Source organism: Dasypus novemcinctus, chromosome 21, assembly GCF_030445035.2.
Source record: "Dasypus novemcinctus isolate mDasNov1 chromosome 21, mDasNov1.1.hap2, whole genome shotgun sequence".
In the NCBI taxonomy this organism is placed as follows: Eukaryota; Metazoa; Chordata; class Mammalia; order Cingulata; family Dasypodidae; genus Dasypus; species Dasypus novemcinctus.
The window spans coordinates 11,914,042-11,938,872 of NC_080693.1; the positions used below are offsets into that span (position 1 = coordinate 11,914,042).

The window sequence follows — 24,831 nt, forward strand, 5'->3', positions numbered from 1 at the left end:
CACCCCCAGTGGGATGTTGACGCTCAAGACAGTCAAAGCCTCCCATAATTCAATATCCCACTATTTTCAGGTTGTACCAAAAAATAAACAGCCAGCAAATGATTTCCCCTCTTAAAAAAACAAACAAACATTTACACTTAAAAAAGGGGATAAGGTGGGATTCCAATCGCCTTCTGAAAATGTTTTTTTTAGATCTACTAAAAAACTTGCATTTACAAAATAGCTGATAAAAATATTCCTCTGGATTGTACAAGAAGGGAGAAACAAGGACCACCGATAAAACATGGTGTATGGTATTAACCAGACTTGGCTTCTTTCTCTCCTGCATCATCAGCGGCTTGACTCTCCTCATTTTTAGTTCCTCCATTTTCTGCAGGTAAATCTTCTTTAGTTTCTTGGTTAGCCTCTTCAGCTTGTTTTCTCTTTGCTCCCCTTTTTCCTTTTGGTTGCACTTTTTTGTCTGAAGGTTTATCCTTTCCCGCTGCCTTTTTTGGCTTCTCTTCCACTTTCACAGGAGCGGGTTTGGTGGATAGCCTTGTGGCCCTCCTCTTGTGCTCCTCCTTCCCCGCTGCTTCAGCCAAGCTGAACTTCCTCTTGGGCATCTTGGCGGTGCTGCGGGACTCGGCGCACCGAGAGCCTTCATGAAGCTGGGCTACTGGCCGCTACCGCTCCTCCAGCTGCCCGAGCTGCTGGGACAGCAGTGGGGTCCAGAAGGCTTTAATTTTGGAAGTCCCATTTATCTATTTGTTTTTTTGCTGCTCGTGCTTTTGGTGTGAAGTTCATGAAGCCGTTTCCTATTACAACGTCCTGTAGATGCTTCCCTACACTGCTTTGCAAAGTCTTTATGGTCTTGGCTCTTACATTTAGGTCTTTGATCCATCCCGAGTTGATTTTTGTATAAGGTGTAAGTTGGTAATCCTCTTTCATTCTTTTACATATGGATATCCAGTTCACAAGGCACCATTTGTTGAAGAAGCCATTCTCTCCCAGTTGAGAGGGTTTGGTGGCCTTGTCAAATCCCATATGGCTGTATACATGAGGATCTATATCAGAACTCTCAATTTGGTTCCATTGGTCAATGTATCTATCCTTGTGCCAATACCATGCTGTTTTCACTACTGTAGCTTTGTAGTATGTTTTGAAGTCAGGTAGTGTGATTCCTCCAATTTCATTTTTCTTTTTCAATATGTCTTCGACTATTCAGGGCCTCTTTCCTTCCCAAATAAATTTCATAGTTTTCTAGTTCATTAAAGAATGATGTGTTGATTTTTTATGGGACTGCATTGAAATTGTAGATCAGTTTTCATAGGACAGACATCTTAATAATATTTAGTCTTCCTATCCATGAACAAGGAATATTCTTTCATTTATTTAGATCTTCTTTGATTTCCTTGAACAGTGTTGTGTAGTTTTCTGTGTATAATTCTTTTACCTCTTTAGTTAAATTTATTCCTAGGTATTTGATATTTTTATTTACTACTGTGAATGGTATTTGATTCCTGATTTCCTCCTCTGATTGCTCATTATTGGTGTACTGAAATGGTACTGGTTTTTGTGCATTTATCTTGTAACCCGAGACTTTACTGAACTCTTTTATAAGTTCTAGAAGGCTCGTTGTAGACGACTCAGGGTTTTCTATGTATAGGATCATATCATCTGCAAATAGTGAAATTTTGACTTCTTCCTTTCCAATTTGGATGCCTTTTATGTCTGGTTCTTGCCTCAGTGTTTGAGTAAGTACTTCTAAGACTATGTTAAACAGAAGGGGTGATAGTGGGCATCCTTGTCTTGTTCCTGATCTTAAAGGGAAAGATTTTAGGATTTTACCATTGTAAATGATGTTAGCTGTAGGGTTTTCATATATACTCTTTATCATATTCAGAAAGTTTCCTTCTATTTTGATCTTTTGCATTGTGTTTATCAAGAAAGGGTGCTGTATTTGTCAAATGCTTTTTCTGCCTCTATAGATATAATCATGTGATTTTTTCCCTTCAATCTGTTTATATGGTGTATTACATTGATTTTCTTATATTGAACCACCTTTGCATACCCAGAATGAACCCCACTTGGTCATGGTGTATAATTTGTTTAATGTGTGTTGAATATGATTAGCAAGTATTTTGTTGAGGATTTTCATGTCAAGGTTCATTAGAGAGATTGGTCTGTAATTTCCCTTTCTTGTGGTGTCTTCGTTTGGCTTTGGTACTAGAGTAATGTTGGCATCACAGAATGAGTTAGGCAATGTTCCTTCTGTTTCAATTTTTTGGAAGCGGTTAAGCAAGATTGGCATTAGTTCTTTCCAGACTGTTTTGTAGAATTCACCTGTGAAGCCGTCTGGTCCAGGGCTCTTATTAGTTGGGAGGTTTTTAATGACTGATTCTATCTCTTTACTTGTGATTCATTTGTTGAGATCATCAACTTCTTCTTTTGTCAATGTAGGCTGCTCATGTGTTTCTAGGAATTTGTCCATTTCCTCTAAATTGTTGTTTTTGTTGGAATATAGTTTTTCAAAGTTTCCTCTTATGATAGTCTTTATTTCTGTGGGATCAGTAGTGATATCTCCTTTCTCATTTCTTATCTTGTGTATTTGCATCTTCTCTCTTTTTTCTTTGTTAATCTAGCTAAGGGTTTGTCAATTTTATTGATTTTCTCAAAGAACCAGCTCTTGGTTTTGTTTATTTTTTTCAAGTGCTTTCTTATTTTCTATTGCACTTAGTTTTGCTCTGATCTTTGTTATTTCTTTCTTTCTTCTTCCTTTGGGGTTAGTTTGTTGTTTTTTACCTAATTCCTCAAAGTGTGCATTTAGTTCTTCAACTTTAGCTCTTTCTTCTTTTTTGATATATGAATTTATGGCTATAAATTTCCCTCTCAGTACTGCTTTTGCTGCATCCCATAAGTTTGGATATGTTGTGTTATCATTTTCATTAGTTTCAAGGTAGTTATTAATTTCTTTTGAGATTTCCTCCTTGACCCACTGTTTTTCTATTCCTTCACTTCAGTGTTTGCCTCACATATTTGGAGGCACCCTTGTTAGGAGCATAAATGTTTATGATCATTCTTTCTTCTTGAAAGATCCCTTTCACTTCACTAATATGTAGTGTCCATCTTTGTCTCTCACAATTGTTTTGCATTTAAGGTCTATTTTGTCTGATATTAATATAGCTACTCCTGCCCTTTTTTGGTTATTGTTTGCTTATAAGATTGTTTTCCAGCCATTCACTTTCAACCTCCTTCAATCCCTGGGTCTAAGATGTGTTTCTTGAAGGCAGCATAGGGATGGATCATATTTCCTTATCCAATCTTCCAGTCTGAGTCTCTTGACAGATGAGTTTAATCCATTGACATTCATTCAGTGTTATTACTTTCAAGGAATTACTTACACCAGCCATATTTTCTTTGGATCTGTGTTTGTCACATTCTGTTTCATTTTCTTTTTCTGTTTTTGTCTTTTTAGTTGCTCTTACACTCTCCTCCACCTCTGTCTCTCTTGTTTTTTTCTTTCTTCCTGCAGAACTCCTTTAGTATTTCTTGAAGGGCAGGATTCTTGTTGGCATACTCTCTTAATTTCTGTTTATCTGTGAGTATTTTGAACTCCCCATCATTTTTGAATTCTCACTGTGCTGGATAGAGTATTCTCGGTTGGAAATTTTTTTCTCTTAGTACCTTGACTATGTCATACCACTGTCTTCTTGTCTCCATGGTTTCAGATGAGAAATCAGCACTTAATCTTATGGAGCCTCCTTTGTATGTGATGGTTCTCTTTTCTCTTGCTGCTTCTAGTATTTTCTCTTTGTCTTGTGCATTGGATAACTTGACAAGTATATGTCTTTGGGTAGGCCTGTTGGGATTTATGCTGTTTGGGGTGCATTGTGCTTCCTGGACTTGAACATGCATCTCCCTCAATATGTTTGGGAAGTTTTCAGCCATTATTTCCTCCAACACCCTTTCTGTTCCCTTTCCCTTCTCTTCTGCTTCTGGGATGCCCATAATATGTATGTTTGCATGTTTTGCACTGTCATTCAGGTCCCTAAGCCCCTGCTGGATTTTTTCTATCTTTTTATCAACCAGTTCTACTATCTGTTTGATTTCAGATGTACTGTCTTCCACATCACTTAATCTCTCCTCTGCCTCTTCTAGTCTGCTGTTATTTGATTTGCTGAGAGTGTATTTTTGATTTCTTGAATTGTGCCGTTCTTCACCATCATATCCAGTATATTTTTGTTATGATTGCAATTTCTTTTGTATTCTCTCCAATTGTTTTCTTCATATTCTTAATCTCTTCCTTCACCTCATCAAATTTGTCTCTAATATATGTTTTGAGCTCTTTAATTACTTGTTCAATGTTCTGCTCCTCTTCCTGGATTTTAGTTTGTTCATTGGATTGGGCCATGTTTTCCTGATTATTGGTTTGGTTTGTAGTTTTTTGTTGCTGTCTGGTCATCATTTTATCTTGATGGGTTTAGTCAGTTTCTTAGCTTCTTTGTCTAGTTTAGAGTTTAATTAGTTGTTGTTTTTGTGTGCATGTTAAGTTTCCTCTTTGTCACTTTGTTCTTCTTATTCTATTTCCTTGTTGTTGTCTAAGTTCACTTGAAGGAAAATATTAGGGCCAGAGAAAGCAAAAGAAGTAAGAAAAGAAAATTAATAATAGTAGTATTGGTAGTAAATATTAACAGAGGAACCATATGAGATATAGGAGAATGAATATTAGATTCATGTAAGGTATGTAGAGTTATAACAGTAAAAAAAGTAGAGTATGTAAAAATCAGAATATGGGGAGGAATACAGTGTGAATTAAAAGGCCTGTGTGTTCAGGAGAGAGGGAAAGAGAAAAGAGAGGACAATAATAGAAAGAGTGAATACAAGGCAGAAAACAGAACAAAGGTATTAGTAATAAAAAGTCAAAAAAATAGGGGGCAAACAAAGAGAGGTGTAATGTAAGAGAAACAATCAATGATGGAGGATAGAAAGATGTAGAGAAAAGGGAATAGTGTTGGTGACCAAAATCAATACACACAGAAAAGAGTAAATGGAGGATGAGGAAATACAGCAAATGTGAAGCTCTCCCTGCAGCACCTAATGTAAAAAGAATAAGAAAGCAGAGAAAGAAAGAAAGAGAAAAAAAGGGAAAAAGGGAGTGTGGAAGTAAGCAGGAAAAAGACAAAGAGAAAAAAAGAAAATAGAAAGAAAAAAGGGCCTTGGGGAGATAAAGAGGAAGGAAAAACAAGGAAAAACCAAGCAAATACTAGGGAAAGTTTTAAGCAAGGAATTCTTTTTGTAGTTAAATAAAACACTTCGGGATCTGACATTCCCCCTGTTCTCCCTTCCTCACTTCCCTCTCTCCCAAGCAGCAGGAAAGCTGCCTGAGTGGTCTGGTAGAGGGTTCAAGTGGGTCCTTGTTGAATCAGCTCCACGCAGAAAACAATGACTCTTAATTTCCAGAGAGAGAGCACCCACACCTCACTGGGAACCCCAAGTATGCTATTGGAGGCTTGGAAAGCAGCTCCTACAATCCCTCTCCTTTAGGTGTGCTATGAGACGGCTTGTTGATTTTCTGACTCCACCTTCTCCCAGGCCAAGTTTCCTATCCCAGGATATTTAGGTGAATCCGGCTTTCTTAGCAGATTCACCACTCTTCTCTTCCCAGACTCTCCTCAAGGCAGCCGGTATGCTCCTCCAAGTGCAAGAAAAGAAAAACGGTGAGGGTAAACACCAGAAAATCGAACCCACACTAGTCAGGACCCCCCTACTTTGCCCCCCACCAAATCCCTACCACCCACAGAGTCAGTCCAAATCTGGAGTGTTAAGGCAATCCCAGACCTCCGGGAGTGCTGGACTTGGGAAAGGGAAGTCCAGAACTCTGCAGACCCAGGGCACACAAGTCCATGGAAAACAGGCTATTGGGGCTTAGGGGACACTGACCTGGGGACCATGCATTTGGGGACCATAGGGCCCAGGAACACCACTGCACAACCAACAGTTCTCAGGAAACACTGTGGCCACCAGCCCTAGGGGGATGGGTCCTGCCAGTCCACAGCTTCCTACCTCTGTACTTGTAATGTGCAATTCTACCTTTAGCAAGCACCACCTCTGCCACTCTCTCTACAAATTGATGTCCACACACCCTCTGCCCTGCAAGCCCCTAAGACAGCCTACTCCGGCAAGACTCCAACCCCACTCAGCTGCCTCTTTGCAGGAGAGACCATAAGGTGCACTCACTCAGATGCCATCTTGTACAGCCTCCTCCCATTTCCTTTTAGCTCTCTTGATTTTGCTTTATATATTGTGATTTTTATCTTATTATGCCCATAAAGTGGCTATGGAATTCATTTCAATAAATATTTATAAACAAATTTTATAATGTGTCATCCTAAAGTTGACTATTTTTGTAAGGATTTGGTCTCCAGATTGGATTGCACAAATGGGGTATTAATTGATGTCTGAAGAATAAAATATATGAACCTCTGCTTAGCCTGAAATATGAACTAGGTCTAGAGCTGCAGGATGCCTAAGAGTTACCTCCTGAGAGCCTCCATGTTGCTCAAATGTGACCACTCTCTAAGCCAAACTCAACATATAAATGCATTACCTTCCTCCCCAGCATGGGACATGATTCCCGGGGATGAGCCTCCCTGGTACCAAGGGACTACTTCCAAGCACCAGCTGATGATGTAACTAGAAAAAGGCCTTGAATAAAAGAGTCAACTCAGACTAGCAGAATATTTCAGGCTACATGTAATATCAGGTGTTAAAACCTGCTCTTTTTTTTAAAGATTTATTTATTTTTTATTTTATTTCTCCCCCGCCCTCCTCACCCCAGTTGTCTGTTCTCTGTGTCTATTTGCTGCATGTTCTTCTTTGTCCACTTCTGTTGTTGTCAGCAGCATGGAAATCTTTGTTTTCTTTTTGTTGCATCATCTTGTTGCATCAGCTCTCCATGTGTGCAGTGCCATTCTTGGGCAGGCTGCACTTTCTTTCATGCCGGGTGGCTCTCCTTACAAGGTGCACTCCTTGTACATGGGGCTCCCCTATGCAGGGACACCCCTGCATGGCATGGTACTCCTTGCATGCATCAGCATTATGTGTGGGCCAGCTCCACATGGGTCAAGGAGGCCCAGGGTTTGAACCACTGACCTCCCATGTAGTAGACAGATGCCCCAACCTCTGGGCCAAGTCCGCTTCCCTTAAAAACTGCTTTTTGACCTTGGATAAAAAGGGGAAATGGAAAGGACAAATGAGTTTATAAGGTTATTTGTCTCCAAAAAAAAGAGTCACGTGGTCATCAGAGGGGCGGTGCTTATGCATGCCTCAGCAGGGTCGCAGAGATAGCCAAAGTTAATACAAGACCAGATACTTGTTCTCCTGAGGGCTACAGAGACCCACAGGATCTATGGTCATGGAAAATGACTCTGGAGTTCTGTGCCATGTCAGTTGGCCCTACTTTGTAGTTTGTGTTCCTGAGCATGAAGGAGTTGAACTCAGATGTGACCTTTCTACACATGCCTCTTCTGTTACTTTTACTGGACCTGTGGTTGATGCTGGGGTTGGTGTATACTCAGGAGACCTGAATCTCTGGACTGTCCATGTGACAGCCATGCCCTGAGCCTCAGCAGACTTGCAATTCCTACCCTCTGGTTTATTGAACTTACCCCTGTCAGCTAACAGGGATGTGAAGAAGGTCAACCACCACACCAGGGAACCAAGAGTGCCTACAACTGCAAGCAGGAGAATTGCATCCATATTCCACTTGGAATCTAAGCCCCTTCTTGATATAGAGGTGGAGTGGACATAACCACCCCAGGGTCCACAGGATGGAGGAATAGAGTATGGGTTATAGTGGACTCACTGGTATTCTACTCTGGATGTATTGTGATTAGTAATGGAAGAAATTGTAGCATTGATATGGAGAAGGTGGCCACAGTAGCTGCTGAGGATAGGGAGAGGGAAGAAGAGATATGATGTAGGGGCATTTTCAGGACTTGGAGTTGTCCTGGGTGGCACTGCAGGGACAGATGCTGGACATTGTATGTCCTGCCATGGCCCACCGGGTGGACTGGGGGGAGTGTAAATTACAGTATAAACCATTATCCATGTGGTACAGCAGTGCTACAAAATGTATTCACCAAATGCAATGAATGTCCCATGATGATGAAAGAGGTTGTTGATATGGGAGGAGTGGGGGGTACACGGAGACCTCATATTTTTTTTAATGTAACATTTTAAAAAATAGAGAAAAAAAGAAACCTCTTCTTAATGTATTGTGCTGTCATTTTATAAAAGAACATCGTTTACATTTCATTTGCTACATGTTTTCCTACAACACAATAATGTAAAAATGCATAGTCTCATGTGTAGGAATATCCCATGGATGTTAATTTTTATTAATATATGATAACCAAACAGAATCTCAGGAGAGAAAGTAGGGTAGTATTTTTTCAGGGCATCAAAAATTTTATTTTATTTTATTTTATTTATTTTTTTAGTTGCAGGATTCCATTATATCTTTTTTTATTATTTATTATTATTTTTTTTAATTACATTATGAAAAATATGAGGTCCCATTCAACCCCACCACCCCCGCCCCCCACTCCCCCCACAGCAACACTCTCTCCCATCATCATGACACATCCATTGCACCTGGTAAGTTCATCTCTGAGCATCACTGCACCCCATAGTCAATGGTCCACATCATAGCCCAGACTCTCTCACGTTCCATCCAGTGGGCCCTGGGGGGATCTATAATGTCCCGTAATTGTCCATGAAGCACTATCCAGGACAACTCCACGTCCCGAAAACGCCTCCACATCTCATCTCTTCCTCCCGTTCCCCACACCCAGCAGCCACCATGGCTACCGTTCCCACACCCATTCCACATTTTCTCTGTGGACATTGGATTGGTTGTGTCCATTGCACATCTATGTCAAGTGAGGGCTTAGATTCCACATGGGTACTGGATGCACTCCTCCCGCTTCCAGTTGTAGACACTCTAGGCTCCATGTTGTGGTGGTTGACCTTCTTCAACTGCATGTTAGCTGAGTGGAGTAAGTCCAATAAATCAAAGTGTAGGAGCTGAAGTCTGTTGAGGCTCTGGGCCTGGGTGTCATATTATCAGTCCAGAGATTCAAATCCCCTACATATATCTTAAACCCAGCACCGACTACAATTCCAATAAAGTAGCATGCAAGTCTTGTGAAAAGAGATCCCCTCTGAGTCCAATTCCATCACGCAGAAACACCAGCTCCAAAGAAGGGCCATCTGTCATGGCAGCGAACCCCTTCTGCCATGACCATAGAACCCGTGGGTCTCTTTATCCCTCAAAAGAACCAATACCTGGGGTTGTATCTACCTTATCTGTCTCTTAGACTCTGTTCAGTTGTACATAGGGGTATTCCTTCTGACAACCTCCAGACTCTTTTTTAGAGACTCACAGCCTTATAATCTCATTTCTCCTTTCCATTTCCCCCTTACATTAGGTCAAACAGCTTCCCGAAGTCATGTTATTATATGTAGACAGGTATATTCTGCTGTTCCGCATTGAATCTTTAATTCAAGGTCATTTTCTAGTTGCTTCTTCAGCTGGTATGTGGTAGGGATCCCTCGGTGCCAGGGAGGCTCATCCCCAGGTGTCATGTCCCATGCATCTACACGCTGAGTTTGGCTGTGAGAGTGGCCACATTTGAGTAACATGCAGGCTGTCAGGAGGAAACCCCCAGGCACAATGCTACTCTAGGCCTTGTTCTTATTGCAGGTGTATAGGCTCAAAAGTGTAACCATTAGTATCACGAGCCCACTGTTGGGCCCTCCTTCCTTCCTGGTTCTTGCCGTTGCACCTGGAGGATTGCCGCTGCTCTCCTAGGGCCCACAACAGTGACCCCCCGGCCAGGAGCCCAGTACCCCCCCAGCTGTTGTTTTTGTTTCCACTATGAGTATATATAGACATTACCATATACCCTGGGCATATGCCCTGTATAACTCCCTGTCAACCATATATATCCTGTCAATAACATCCCATATCAGTATTCCTCCGCTGCCATTGTTGAACCACTCTGTGATCCAAAACTTCCCGTAAAGTGAATCCCAACATAATGTCGACTTCAGAAGAGTCTTAGATCACCGAAATTCATATATACAATATACAGTATTTCCCCAGATCCACCATAAAACCTTTTCCCTTGCACAGCAATAATCTTTTAACTTATTCATATCATATTTCCTGAAACTGATGTACAGATTCCAACACTATAGTTTTCAAACAAGGTGACATTTGTGCTTACTATGTGGTCCATATTTTAGGCTGTACAGTTTTCTAAATTTTTAGTTATCCTATGTTTTGTCTTATGGTTTTCATTATTAGTCTGTCGTCCCCTATATGTTTTTGGTGTAATATTAGCTGTTTTATATTCATCCTCGTGTACTCTCACATAACTCCTCTTTTGCCCCCTTATTTACCTTTGTTCCATCCATTGCACATCCATTTTCCCCTCCCCTTAGGGCCCACAATGCCTGCCAATCTAATACCCTGGGAGCCGTCCTTTCTCACGAGAGATACAGTTCTCTCTATTCGATGGCATTAGTCTTCCCCAGGACATGGGTCCACCCCACCCAATGGTAGAACCCATCTTGGCAAAATGAGCCTTCAGCTATTCCCTCCGGAGTCCGTCATGCATCAGACCATACCCCCTGAGCGTCCTAACCAGGTAACCCTCCTACTTATACTTTGATACGTTTTACTCAACATTTAGTTCTCAACGAACTTCTGACACTCTCCCATATTCGTATGTTGCCCCTCCCTCCCACCTATTTCTTGGACAATATTACCCCTCTTCCCATCCCCAGCCCCTCTCAAACCCAGAAAACCCCACCCGAAGGTAACCCCTTGCCCCCATTTTGTCCCTTCTTTGTACTCATACTTACCGCCAGCTCATCACAGATTCCACCCCTGCAGACATTAACTCACATCCTTCCTCTACCCCCCGATTTCCTGTAAGCCACTTTTCCAGACTCTAGCTCTCTGAGGCAGTTAACTTATTTCATATCATTGAGGTCATATAGTATTTGTCCTTCAATGCCTGGGTTGCTTCACTCAACATAAGATTCTCAAGGTTCATCCATGTTATCACGTGCGATTGTAGTGTATTGGTTCTTACAGCTGAGTAGTATTCCATTGTGTGTATATACCACATTTTATTGATCCACTCATCTGTTGATGGACATTTGGATTGATTCCAACTTTTGGCGATAGTGAACAATGCTGCTATGAACATTGGTGTACATATATCGGTTTGTGTCCTTGTTTTCAGATCTGATGGGTATATACCCAGCAGTGGTATTGCTGGGTCATATGGCAAATCTATGGATTATTAAATGTTGCCTGACCACCAGGTGGAAAATTATTTTAATTTACATTTTACACAGTATGACTTTTGATACTGATTTTATTTAAAAAGCAACATATAATAATTTCTCTCTAATCATCACATTTTCACAGGTTATGTATATAATTTTTCCAACAACTAAGATATCCCCTTTTACTTTTTACTTTTTATTTTCAACATGTCTTTGCCATTTTTAATAGCTTCTTAGATACTTCCTGGTTTCATTGTGTTTATTCAGTAACCTAGATTAAATAATCAACCAAGTGATTTACAATATCACCACATTTATTTTATTTATAATTTATTTTTTATATTATATATATATTACATACTGTAATTCTTATTGAAACTGGAAATTGGGAAGTTAATATAAGCAATACTAAAAGAGTAGGTAATTGAAAGGTCAATGACACGACCTTTAAAAATGTAAGTGTTCAATGTCAGATTTTTTGCCTCAGATAGTGCATTGCTGCATGGAGCATTTCCTCTAGCACAATACCTGATCATAATGAGATTCAGTTTCCCACCACCCCAATCCACACTACAAATTCAGGTTCAAAATTCACCACCACAATTGAGCTTTTTGAAGACCACATGATCCACGGGATACCATTTTCTGGGTCCTTTATTAAATCCTGATGATCTAAAAATAAAACAACTCTCCACTGATGTCTTACATATTCATTATTAGAGGGCCAGGAGAACCTTTCAACACTATTCCATATTCCTCCATATTTTAATGTACTTGAGCTTACTCAACAGTGTATGATAATTAACTTCAAATAATTATTATTCATTGTGATCTGTGTTTCAACCTCTCTAGAAGTATAAAATATCTGTATTGCCCCAGTTTCTACTCAATGTCAGCATACACTTTGCATTAGTCAGGGTTCTCTAGGGAAACAGATCAACAAGAGGTATCTGTCAATACTATGCAGTTTTATAAGGGTCTCTCACATGACCATGGAGATCCACAAATCCAGGTTCTGTAGGCAGGCTGCAACCAGGGGCTCTGATGAAAGTCCAGTGAAGGTTCTTGATGAGTTCTGGAAGACATTGGCTGTCCAATGGTGAGCTGTGAAATTCTCATTCAATGCTGGAATCACTTCCCCTTTTAAGGCATTTAACTGATAAGATAAAGCATCATCCATTGACAGCAATCTCCCTGATTGATATAATTTTAATCAACTATCTATGATTTACCACAGCAGCAAAGTCAATGGTGACTAAAGTCCATAAATGCCCTTGTATTACAGTTAGCCCAATACTTGCTTTAACAAACAACTGGGCACAATTACTTGGCCCAGTTGACACATTAGCCTAACCATCACAGTCCACCCCTTGTCAACTTGGCAATCATACACATTACCTTAAACCATACTTAGTCTCTAAGTAAAAATTTAAAAAATGCATATATATATCCACCTAAGAATGTTCAATTCTCCTGAGTACAACCAGAAATGCATTAATTCTATAGAGAATAGGGTGCAAGATCTTGGGTAATATTCACCCTTAAATTTGACATCCTCAAATATTATGACATGAAACTGATCCAACTTGTTATATGATAAGGGAAAAGTTTGGGAAGAAGACAAAGAAATTCATTTTGTGTACATATACAGTCATCATCATAATGAAACAAGGAAGAGTCTTAACCATTACAGTCCTCATTTCTGCAACTGTTCACGTGGTCAAAGTTCATATTTATCACTACCTTCTTCCACTACCCATTCCATGTTTCCATTACTCTCAGCTAGCACTTCAGCTGCCCATTGTTCTTGGCCTGGTGAGGTGACCCAAACTTTCATTCCTGAAGATTCTGGGCCATTGTTAGTTCTACTTAGATTGGATTGTTGCAATTTTCCATTGACTTTAATCATAGGGTATGGCAATACTAGGAGATGTCCTAGAGGATCTCCTGTATTCCAGGCAAACTATTCTTTACCCCCATGTAGATGCAGTCCTATTTCCACTTGATACTCAGTATCAATCACTCCAGTCAATACAGAAATTTCCTTCTTTACCTGTTGATTCAGAGGGAAGAGCCTAAAGTGGCCAGGTGGCAGTCTTAACTTCCAGTTCAATGGAATCATTGCTGTGTTCCCTGGTGGCAGCACTCCTCCTTTTGGGACTAAAACCTATAGACCAACAGAACTTGACGTTGCAGGGACAGGAAGCAAAAATCTTCCTAGTGGGTCACTAGGGGTAATAGTGAGTGGTGCCACTCTCATTTCTACCCCTTGTTTCCTGTACCCATGGATCCTGGTTATAGCAGAAAGAGCACCATGGTGTGGATGCTGATTTAGAGCATACACAGCCTCCTGGAGAACATTGATTCAGCTCTGCAAGTTATTTTGACCTATAACTGAGTCTCCAAAGCCCATTCCACCTTTCTATCAATCCAGCTGCCTCGAGATGATGGCGAATATTTTTTTTTCATTTATATCTTTTTTTTTAATTTTTTAATTCATTAAAAAAAAATATTACATTCAAAAAATATGAGATCCCATTCAACCCCACCACCCCCACCCCACCACTCCCCCCACAGCAACACTCTCTCCCATCATCAAGACATATCCATTGCATTTGGTAAGTATATCTCTGGGCATCGCTGCACCTCATGGTCCATGGTCCACATCATAGCCCATACTCTTCCACCTTCCATCCAGTGGGCCCTGGGAGGATCTACAATGTCCGGTAATTGTCCCTGAAGCACCACTCAGGACAACTCCAAGTCCCGAAAATGGATGGCGAATATTAAGACCAGTGAATTCCATGGGCATGTGTCCATTCCCACATATCATTTGCTGTGAAATGGGTTCCTTGATCAAAGGCAATGCTGTGTAGAATACCATGGGGGTAGATAAGACATTCAGTAAGTTCACAGATAGTAGTTTTGGAAGAAGCATTGCATACAGGAAATGCAAACCCATACCAGAGTATGTGTCTATTCCAGTTAAAGCAAATCACTGTCCTTTCCATAGTGGAAGTTGTCCAATGTAGTCAACTTGCCACCAGGTAGCAGACTGGTCATTTCGAGGAATGGTGCCATATGAGTGTGGGTCTCTGCTGCTGGCAGACTGGCCACTAAGCCAGTGGCTTTAGCCAAGTCAGCCTTGGTGAGGGGAAATCCATGTTGCTGAGCCCATGCGTAACCTCCATCCCTACCTCCATAGATACTTTGTTCATGAGCCCATTGGACAGTGACAGAAGTGGCAGGGGAAAGAGGCTGAGCATTAGCCACAGAGCAGGTCATCTTATCCACTTGATTATTAAAAATTTTCCCCTGCTGAAATCACCCTCTGGTGAGCATTCATGTGGGACACTAATATTTTCATGTTTTTTGCCCATTCAAAAAGGTCTATCCACATAACTCTTCCCTAGTCTTCTTTGTCACCAATTTTCCAATCATGTTCCTTCTAAGTCCCTGACCATCCAGCCAAACCATTGGCAATAGCCCATGAATCTGTACAAATGCACCTCTGGCCAATTCTTCTAAGCAAAATGAACAACCAGATGCACTGCCCAAAGTTCTGCCCAGTGGGAGGATTTGCCCTTACCATTATCCTTCAGGGATGTCCCAGAAAGGGGTTGCAGTGCTGCATCTGTCCACTTTAGGGTGGTACCTGCATATCATGCTGACCCATCTATAAACCAGATCAGATAAATCAAGGGGGAAATGGAAAGAACAAATGAGTTTATATAGCTATAAGTCTCTAAAAAAGAGTCTGGAGATTATCAGAGGGATTGCCCTTATGCACACCTGAGCAGAGTCCCAGAGACAGATAAAGTATATACAACCCCAGGTATTGGTTCTTCTGAGGGCTACAAAGACCCATAGGTTTTATGGTCATGGAAGATGGAGTTCACTTCCATGTTAGTTGGTCCTTCTTTGGAGTTGGTGTTTCTGTGTGTTGGAGCTGGACTCAGATGTGGTCTCTTTTCACAAGCCTTTCCTGTTACTTCACCAGAATTGTAGTTGGTGCTGGGGTTTAAGGTATATCTAGGGGATCTGAATCTCTGAACTGACCATATGATAGCCAGGCCCTGAGCCTCAACAGAGTTCAGCTCCTACACTCTGGTTTATTGGACTTACCCCACTCAGCTAACATGGAGTTGAAGAAGGTCAACCACCACACCATGGAGCCAAGAGTGCCTACGACTGAAAGCAGGAGGATTGCATCCAGCATCCATGTGGAATCTAAGCCCCCTCTTGACATAGATGTGGAATGGACACAACCAATCCAAGGTCCACAGGATGGAGGAATAGAATATGGATTAGAGTGGACTTACTGATATTCTATTCATGAACTATTGTGATTAGTAATCAAAGAAAATGTGGCATTGGTGTGGAGAAAGTGGCCATGGTGTCTGCTGGGTGTGGAGAATGGGAGGAAGAGATGAGATGTGGAGGCGTTTTTGGGACTTGGAGTTTCCCTGGGTGGTGCTGTAGGGACAATTACTGGACACTGTAGGTCCTCCCATGGCCCACTGGATGGAACGTGGGAGAATGTGGGCTATGATGTGGACCATTGACCATGAGGTGCAGTGATGCTCCGAGATGTATTCACCAAATGCAATGAGTGTGTCATGATGATGGAGGAGAATGCTGCTATGGGGGGAGTAGTGGGGTGAGGGGAGTGGGGGGTATATGGGGACCTCATATTTTTTTAATGTAATATTAAAAAAAAAAAAAAAAACAAAAAAAACCAGGTCAGAGTTTTCTCATCTCCAGTCAACTGATTGTAAGGAACTTCCCAAGTAGCCAAAGCTGTGGGCTGGGAAAGAGAAGGTAACATAGCAGAGGTGGTGACCATGGGCATTTGGGCTACTTCCTCTTGTAACTTGTGCCTTTAGGAACCCTCAAGCCCTATCTCATATATACCACTTTCACATTATGGAGTGCTGCTGTGCATGCCCAACTTTATGGTTTGATGGGTCACACAATACCCAGCTCATGATAGGCAATTCAGGTCTCATGGTAACTTGATGGCACATGGTTAAGTATTCAGGCTCTACTAAGGCCCAGTAGCAGGCCAAAAGCTGTTTCTCAAAAGTGGAGTAGTTATCTGCAGAGGATGGCAGTGCTTAGGCCCAAAATCCTGAGGGTCAGCATTGTGATTCTCCTATAGTGGTCTGCCAAACACTCCAGATAGAACCTCTGTTTGCCACTGAAACTTCCAGCACCATTGGATCTGTTTGATCATATGGCCTAAGTGATAGTGCAACTTAACAGCAGCCTGGACCTGTCACAGAACCTCCTCTTGTTTCAGCCCCCAATCAAAACTAGCAGCTTTCCTGATCACCTGGTAAATGGGCCACAGTAGCACACCCAAATGAGGAATGTATTGTCTCCAAAATTCTAAGAGACAAATGAGGCGGCAGACTTGGCCCAGTGGTTAGGGCATCTGTCTACCACATGGGAGGTCCACAGTTCAAACCTTGGGCCTCCTTGACCCATATGGACCTGGCCCATGCACAATGCTGATGTGCACAAGGAGTGCCCTGCCACACAGGGGTGACCCCTGCATAGGAGAGCCCCATGCTCAAGGAGTGTACCCCATAAGGAGAGCTGCCCAGCATGAAAGAAAATGCAGCCTGCCCAGGAATGGTGCCACACACACAGAGAGCTGACACAACAAGATGACACAACAAAAAGAAACACATAGAGGTGCAACAGACACAACCAATCCAAGGCCCACAGAGAAAAGGTGGCATTGGAATGGGAAAAGTGGACATGGTGGCTGATGGTTATGAGGAATGGCAGGAAGAGATGAGATGTGGAGGTGCCTTTGGGACTTGGAGTTGCCCTAGATGGTGCTTCAGGGGCAATCACTGGACATTGTAAATCCTCCCAGGGACCACTGGATGGAATGTGGGAGAGTATGGGCCATGATGTGGACCATTGACCATGAGGTGCAGAGATGTCCAGAGATGTATTTACCAAATGCAATGGATGTGTCATGATGAAGGGAGTGAGTGTTGCTGGGGGGGGGGGGGGAGTGGTGGGGTGGGGGTGGTGGGGTTGAATGGGACCTCATATAATTTTTTTTTATGTAATATTTTTACAAAATCAATAAAAAATTTAAAAAAACAACAACACAGTACACTGATCTTCCACAGACTTCACCAGCTTTACATGCAATCATTTGTGTGTTTGTGATGGGTTTAGTTCTATGCAATTTTATCATCCCCACAAGGATCGATTGTACTGTGTTTTTTTAAAAAGGCAAATCAATTTTATTGATACTTATTAATAAAGCATACAATCCAGAAAAAAAAAAAAAGAAACACAGATTACCGTGCCACTGACAACAACAGAAGTGGACAAAGAATAAGATGCAGCAAATAGACACAGAGAACAGACAACCAGGGTGGGGGGGAGGGGAAATAAATAAATAATTTTAAAAAAGAGAGAAATGAAGCATTGTAGCTCTTTATTGGTCATAGGAGGGGCCAATGCAATAGCTTATCCTCCACTTTAGTAGGGATTTCCCAACATGCCAACACCACTGGACACATAGAAATTTCATTGAGGTGGAAGTGTAGTGGAAGCAGAGAGGATTTAGTGATCATGTATTGAAGGCTAGGATGCAGAAATTCTCTGAGAAGGAAGATTTATTATGATTGGCCAGGTCCGGCAGACTCCTGTCCAAAAGCCAAGCCCACAGTAGGGGCTTTAGGTTGTTTTTATACAAGAGATGCATAGGGTGGGGCCAGGAGAGGTTTAGGGGTCAAAAAGACTTTCTTTGTTAGTTTTTTTAGGGTTTAGGAGTTTGTTTGAATACCAGGTAAGCTTAATTAACATATTGCCTACATTCCAGGTAAACTTGAATTAACACATCACCCACATTCCAGGTATGTCTGAACTAACATATTGTCCACATTCCATCTGGATGTAACTTTGAATACACATTCAGTCTATATCTTTTCTGAGTATTCAAAGCCTATAGAGCCTAAAACAGTTAATTGGCTTTCTAGAAACTAGGTACACTTGGATACAGAATTAGATAAGTTTGAATGCATACACAGGCTGTATTATATCTCCCCTTATATGCATTGCTTAAGTTTGTTAAGCTTTGGTATTACTGTTTTTGGAGTTATGAGGGGGGTCGCTCTCTGTGTTCTTACTGCATTATTTATTAAAGTGTGTTTTCTAGTTATTATTAAGGGGAGGATGCAGGGAAGAATGATGAGACCATGGGAGTAGTTTCTCTTTTCAGTTAAGCTAAAAGAGATGAAAAGAGGCAAGGTTTTTTTTTTTTTTTTTTTTAAATATATTTTTATTACAGAAGTTGTGAATTTACAAAACAATGAAGTACATGTGTAAGATTCTCATACAACATCCCTTCACCAACACACCACACTGTGATGGAACATTTGTTACAGATTATGAGATAATAACATCAGACTATGATCACCAATGATGGTCCATAGCTTTCATTTGGCTTTTCCATACTCCCCTATTACCAACAATGTACATCTTTGGCATAGATGCATGAATATTACAGTATTGCTGTTAATCACAGTCTATAGGTCATACCAATTGTATTTTTTCATGCTGTAGTATGGAGTAAATGTATATTGATTTCTTTTATAATTATTTGGGCTTCTGATTGTTAAGACCTTTTAAGAAATTTGAATTGCAACGCATATGGCTAATTCATGTCAAGTCATTGTATTTGGGTAATTCCTGTTTATGGAATAGGAATTATTCCTGTTCTGATGAGGTCATTTGCAGGACAATTGTCTTGGCATGGCCCTCTCTCACTATTTTCTGATTTCTAGACTACTGGGTATCAGGCAAATGTATTATTCCTGAGGGCGAAAATAACTTTTCAAGAATCTAGGCTTGTGGAGAGAGCTTAGTTAGTCCATTATTTCTAAGACTTTCCTACTACCAACATGAAATTTTCCATCTTTTTCTTTTTCCTTTACTTTCAAAATATTTGAAGGATATGTACAGATATAATCTAAAAATAATGAGAAAAGGCAAACAGTGGTATTTTAAAACTAAATTCTACCTGCAGTTTGAATTTGGCTAGGACCTCCAACTGTCCAGGGCGGTTTGAAGACAATGCTGTCCAGCCTAACAAAGGAGAAGAAACTATTACTTTGTGTCACTACTTTACCCGCCCTCACCCCCAGTCTCCTTCCCCTCAATACAACAAATCCTGATCCCTTCAACGCTGCAAATCCTTTAACTTGTGCTGACACAGAAAGGAAAGGGAATGGGGTGGTAGAGGGAAAGTCATTTAAAAATGAAAAATGAACAGGTGTGAAAACATAATCAATGCATGTGTAACCACTTTAGGTCATGAGAACAAAATGTTGGGAAAAGAAGTTTGACAGAGGAAGGGAGCCTTAGTACAACTTCAGAACATCTTTTTAAAAATGGAAAGAGAATTTTAAAAAAAATGGGCAGAAGAGATAATATTCAAACCCCCAAAGGTACTGTTCAAATATTTATTGCCTCTGTTGTTAGGTGTCTAACATGCTTGTTTATGAAAGAAAAATAATGCTAAGGTGGAATGGAACTTTTCTAAATTCCAAGATATAGGAGCCAAATACGTATATAAGACTATATTATTCTGTGAACAAATTATTTTACAGCTATCATTAGGTTTCTATTATACTTTATATTTAATTTCAGTGGGTCTTTTTCCTCCCACTCTAGACTTACTTTTTTTCCACTTCTCTGAGGATATTACTAACCTTGACTTTTACGCTTCTATCCCGAGTCCAAAGTCTCCCAGAAGGTGATTTTATAAGCTTTTGGTACACTAATGGTATATTAGTATTTGTTTAACCATGTTTCCATACTATAATTCTCTTCTGAGATCCCACCATGTTATAGTTTCTATGCTATTTCTTTTTTTTTTTTAATTGACTTTGTAATAATATTACATTAAAAATATATATGTGAGGTCCCATTCAACCCCACCCCCCCACCCCCCCTCTTCCCCCCCCCCCCCAACAACACTCGTTCCCATCATCATGACACATCCATTGGATTTGGTAAGTACATCTTTGGGCACCTCTGCACCTCATAGACAATGGTTCACATCATGGCCCATACTCTCCTCCATTCCATCCAGTGGGCCCTGTGAGGATTTACAATGTCCGGTGATTACCTCTGAAGCACCATCCAGGGCAGCTCCATGTCCCGAAGACGCCTCCACCTCTCATCTCTTCCTGCCTTTCCCCATACCCTTTGTCCATTATGTCCACTTTTCCCAATCCAATGCCACCTCTTCTATGTGGACATTGGATTGGTTGTGTCCATTGCACCTCTATGTCAAGAGGAGGCTCAGATTCCACATGGATGCTGGATGCAATCCTCCCATTTTCAGTTGTAATCATTCTAGGCTCCATGGTGTAGTGGTTGTCCTTCTTCAACTCCATCTTAGCTGAGTGTGGTAAGTCCAATAGATCAGATTGTAGGTGCTGGAGTCTGTTGAGGCTCAGGACCTGGCTATCACATTGTCAGTCCAGAGATTCAAATCCCCTAAATATATCTTAAACCCCAACATTAACTGCATCTCCAGCACATTAGCATGAAAGTCTTATGAAGGGAGATCCCATCTGAGTCCAGATTCATCACACATAAACACCATTTCCAAAGAGGGGCCATCTGACCTGGTAGTTAACCCCATCGGCCATGACCATAACTCCCATGGGTCTCTTTAGCCCTCAAAGGAACCAATATCTGGGGGTTGTATCTGCTTTATCTGTCTCTCTGACTCTGCTCAGTTGTGCATGAGGGCAATCCTTCTGCCAGCCTCCAGACTCTTTTTTAGAAACTCGTAGCCATATAAACTCATTTCTCCTTTCCATTTCCCCCTTACTTTAGGTCAAACAGCATTTTAAAGTCATGGTATTTTATGTAGACATGGATATTCTGCTGATCTGCATTGAATCTTCCGTATAAGGTCATTTTCCAGTTGCATCATCAGTTAGTAGTTGATAGTGGTCAAGAGGCAAGGTTTTTAAAGGGAAGTCTGGTTTGCCTTTTTCCTAGCAAGAGGTATTTGGGCTATAGTTAGAGGATGATTTTGACATAAACACTACTTAGCTTTGTCTTTTGAAGGGGTATCTCAGGCTGTCCAATAACTGGCACTCATGTGTTCTATCAGGTGCTTCTGCTGAACTGGCACTCTCCTGGGCGGCTGGCTTTATTCAGGATTAGTGCACCAAACTGGACATTCCTTTAACTTTTTTTTTAAGGTTTATTTTTTATTTATTTCTTTCCCCTCCCCCCCCCCAGTTGTCTGTTCTGTGTCCATTCTCTGTGTGTTCTGTGACCACTTCTATCTTTATCAGTGGCACTGGGAATATGTTTCTTTTTGTTGCATCATCTTGTGTCAGCTCTCCATGTATGCTGCGCCATTCTTGGGCAGGCTGTACTTTCTTTTGTGCTGGGTGGCTCTCCTTACAGGGCACACTCCTTGTATGTGGGGCTCCCCTATGCAGGGACACCTCTGCGTGGTATGGGCACTCCTTTGCATGTATCAGCACTGCACATGGGCCAGCTCCACATGGGTCAAGGAGGCCCAGGGTTTGAACCTGTGGACTTCCCATGTGGTAGGCGGATGCCCTATCCATTGGGCCAAGTCCACTTTCCTCCTTTAACTTTAATATGTGTAGGAGTGATCAGATCTATAGAGTAAATTTTTTATATTTTGGCTCTAATTGAGCAACTCCTGTTAAATTTTTTTTTTTTACTGTATTTACCTGTTGCTGCCTCCCTTCACCCCTCCTCCTAGCCTTTGTTATCTCCCTTTTCCAGCCGTTGCTATCCTTCACCGCCTACCTCATAGCTGCCTGCACAGCTCCGCCTATCCACTACCGCCCCGTAGTTCATCCGCCCCCGTTCCTACCCCTCCCTTGACCCGACCTTATATAATCAAGTGTATTTCCGCAATAAAGTGGACTAGCTCACTCTCACAGGCTGTCTCCGTGGTTTTTACCGCGTGTCCCCCACACCTGGAGAACCTAGGCCTACGCGCTGGCCTAGGGGCTCACCGCCGAGCCGTGGAAGCCTGCCCGGTCCTCATGGGTTGCTAACTCAAAGTAGCAAGCTCAAAATAGCAAGCCCACAGTTGGGGGCTCGCCCGGGATCCTTTCCTTCCACCGCCCTCCGGCCCCTCTCTGCTGCTGCTGCTGCTGTCTACAGGCGACCATTTCAGCTCTCCAGGTAGGGACCCCATTGCCGTCTTTTCTTCTCCCACTATGGGCGCCTCTCTCTCCTCACACCATACCCCTCAGGTTCGGCTTTTAGCCGCCCTGCTTGATGCCAATGGAGTCCGCGTTTCCCTGAAACAGCTCCAAAAATACTGGGACCTGCTATTCCCTTTTAATCCGTGGCTCGCCACCTGCCAGCTCTGGAGCCCAGACACATACTCTCGACTCATAGATCAAGTCACCTCCGCCATAGAGCATGAAAAGCGGTCTTTTCCGCCCGGCCTGCTGCCTGCTCTAGTAGCCATACGCGCCTGTCTCCTTGGTGCGCCGTCAGAAGCCATCCGAGACAAATCGGTTAAGCAACCCAATGACTATGAGCCCGATGATCCTGGCGACACAAATTCTCTGTCTGACCAGCTCGCCGCCGCGCTCGAGCGCGAACCTCCCCGCCCGCGCTCCCCACGACCCGCAGAAGCCGCTTCAGTAGCTCCTCAAAATAGCGGACTTTCTCCCTCTTCTTCCACCTCTGCCCAAAATGGCGCACTTCCGGCTTCTTCTTCACCTATACCCGAGCCCGCTGGCGGGAACAAAGGCGCTTCCTCTCACCTTTACCCGCCCCTCCCTGTCCCGTCATCTTCCGGCCCTGCCCCGGAAATAATGCAGCCGCCATCTTGGCCGGCGCCCGGAAATGACGCGACTTCGCCGCCATCTTGGCCGGCGCCCGGAAATGACGCGACTTCGCCGCCATCTTGGCCGGCGCCCGGAAATGACGTGATTTCGCCGCCATCTTGGCCGGCGCCCGGAAATGACGTAACTACACCGCCATCTTGGCAGGCGCCCGGAAGTGATGTAGCCGCTCCGCCATCTTGTCCAGCGCCCAAAAATATCCTGCCACCAGTTTGTTGCCGCCTTGACGCTGCTAAGCCATCATTCTCTCATCTGTTTCCCGCTACCGTTCGTCCCTCGCCACCACCGTATGGCAGCAGCCCCACCTGCTTCTAGCGAAGCACATTCTCCCGCCCCCCAGCTATACCTGCTCAACCCACTGCCCACACAGCAATGCCCTCAAACTTGGCTTCCCTTCACAGCAGAAGAAGTTAAAACTCTTCGTAAAGCCATTAAAGAAGACGGCATTGATAGTCCATATATTCAACAACTAATAGAAGAGTTGGGGGTTCAGCTTGTTCTTCCCTATGATTGGATTTCTCTAGCTCATTCCATCCTTCAGCCAGGCCAGTTCCTTGAATGGCGCGCTCACTATCAAGTAGCTGTTGATCAACAAGTAGTGGAAAATGTTCGAGCGGGTGTCCAAGATCCAGCTGATGCCTACACAGGGGTTAACAACTATGCTGACCCTCGTTCCTATGTGAACATAGACCCAGGGTTTTGGCTCCGAGTGAAAGTTCTCGTTCAGCGGTCATTCTCTTTAATTTCCACCAAACAACCCACCAAGTTCGCGCAAATGCTTCAAGACTCGCAAGAAACCTTTCCGGCATTTGTCGCCCGCGTTATCGAAGCATGCCAACGTAAAATTACTAACGAAGATGCTCAGTTTGCGTTAGCAAAAGAACTCATTCTCGATGGGTGCCTCGCACCCTTCCGAGCTGTCATCCTTCCTATCCGCGACAAGCCGATGCACGAATGGGTCCTAGCTTGTCGAGACATTGACCCACAGACTAAAGCACTTACTGCTGCCTTCGCTTCCGCCATGGCTGTCTCATCTGCCTCCACTTCTGCCTGCTTTCGATGCGGTCAGCCCGGTCATTTTGTTCACGAGTGCCCTCAACCGGCAGCTCCCCGCCCTGCCGTAGCACTGCACAGACCAAGAGGTCCCCCCACGCCATGCCCGCGCTGTGGTAAAGGGTATCACTGGGCCCGTGACTGCCGCTCAGCGCAACGTTTTTCTCAGCCTTTAAACTTCCAGCGGGGCAGGCCTCAGCCCCTCCCCCGAGAGGCCCTCCACAAAGCTCCAAAACCCTAATGTGGACCATGCCTATCAAACGTCACCAAAAACCTTCACTAGAACTTAAAATAGAGGGACAATGGCTTGACGGACTCTTAGACTCGGGTGCCGAAATCTCTTGTATTCCCTTCGAAATCGCCGCTTTTAATCACTGGCCCCTCGAAACTGGCCCTCAAGTCATCGGCGCCACAGGAGCTGCTACTTCTTGGAAAACATCTCAGCCTCTGCATTGGAGCGACCGAGAGGGTAACGAAGGTCAAATTCGTCCACTCGTCCTCTCTTCAGTCCAAACCATCCTGTGGGGAAGAGATG

At 42.8% G+C, this 24,831-nt stretch overlaps 1 pseudogene; it reads right to left on the minus strand.

Annotated features, from left to right (window-relative positions):
• Positions 1-296: 296 nt before the first annotated feature.
• LOC101421280 (non-histone chromosomal protein HMG-14 pseudogene) lies at positions 297-602 on the minus strand (annotated as a pseudogene).
• Between the last annotated feature and the right edge of the window lie 24,229 nt (positions 603-24,831).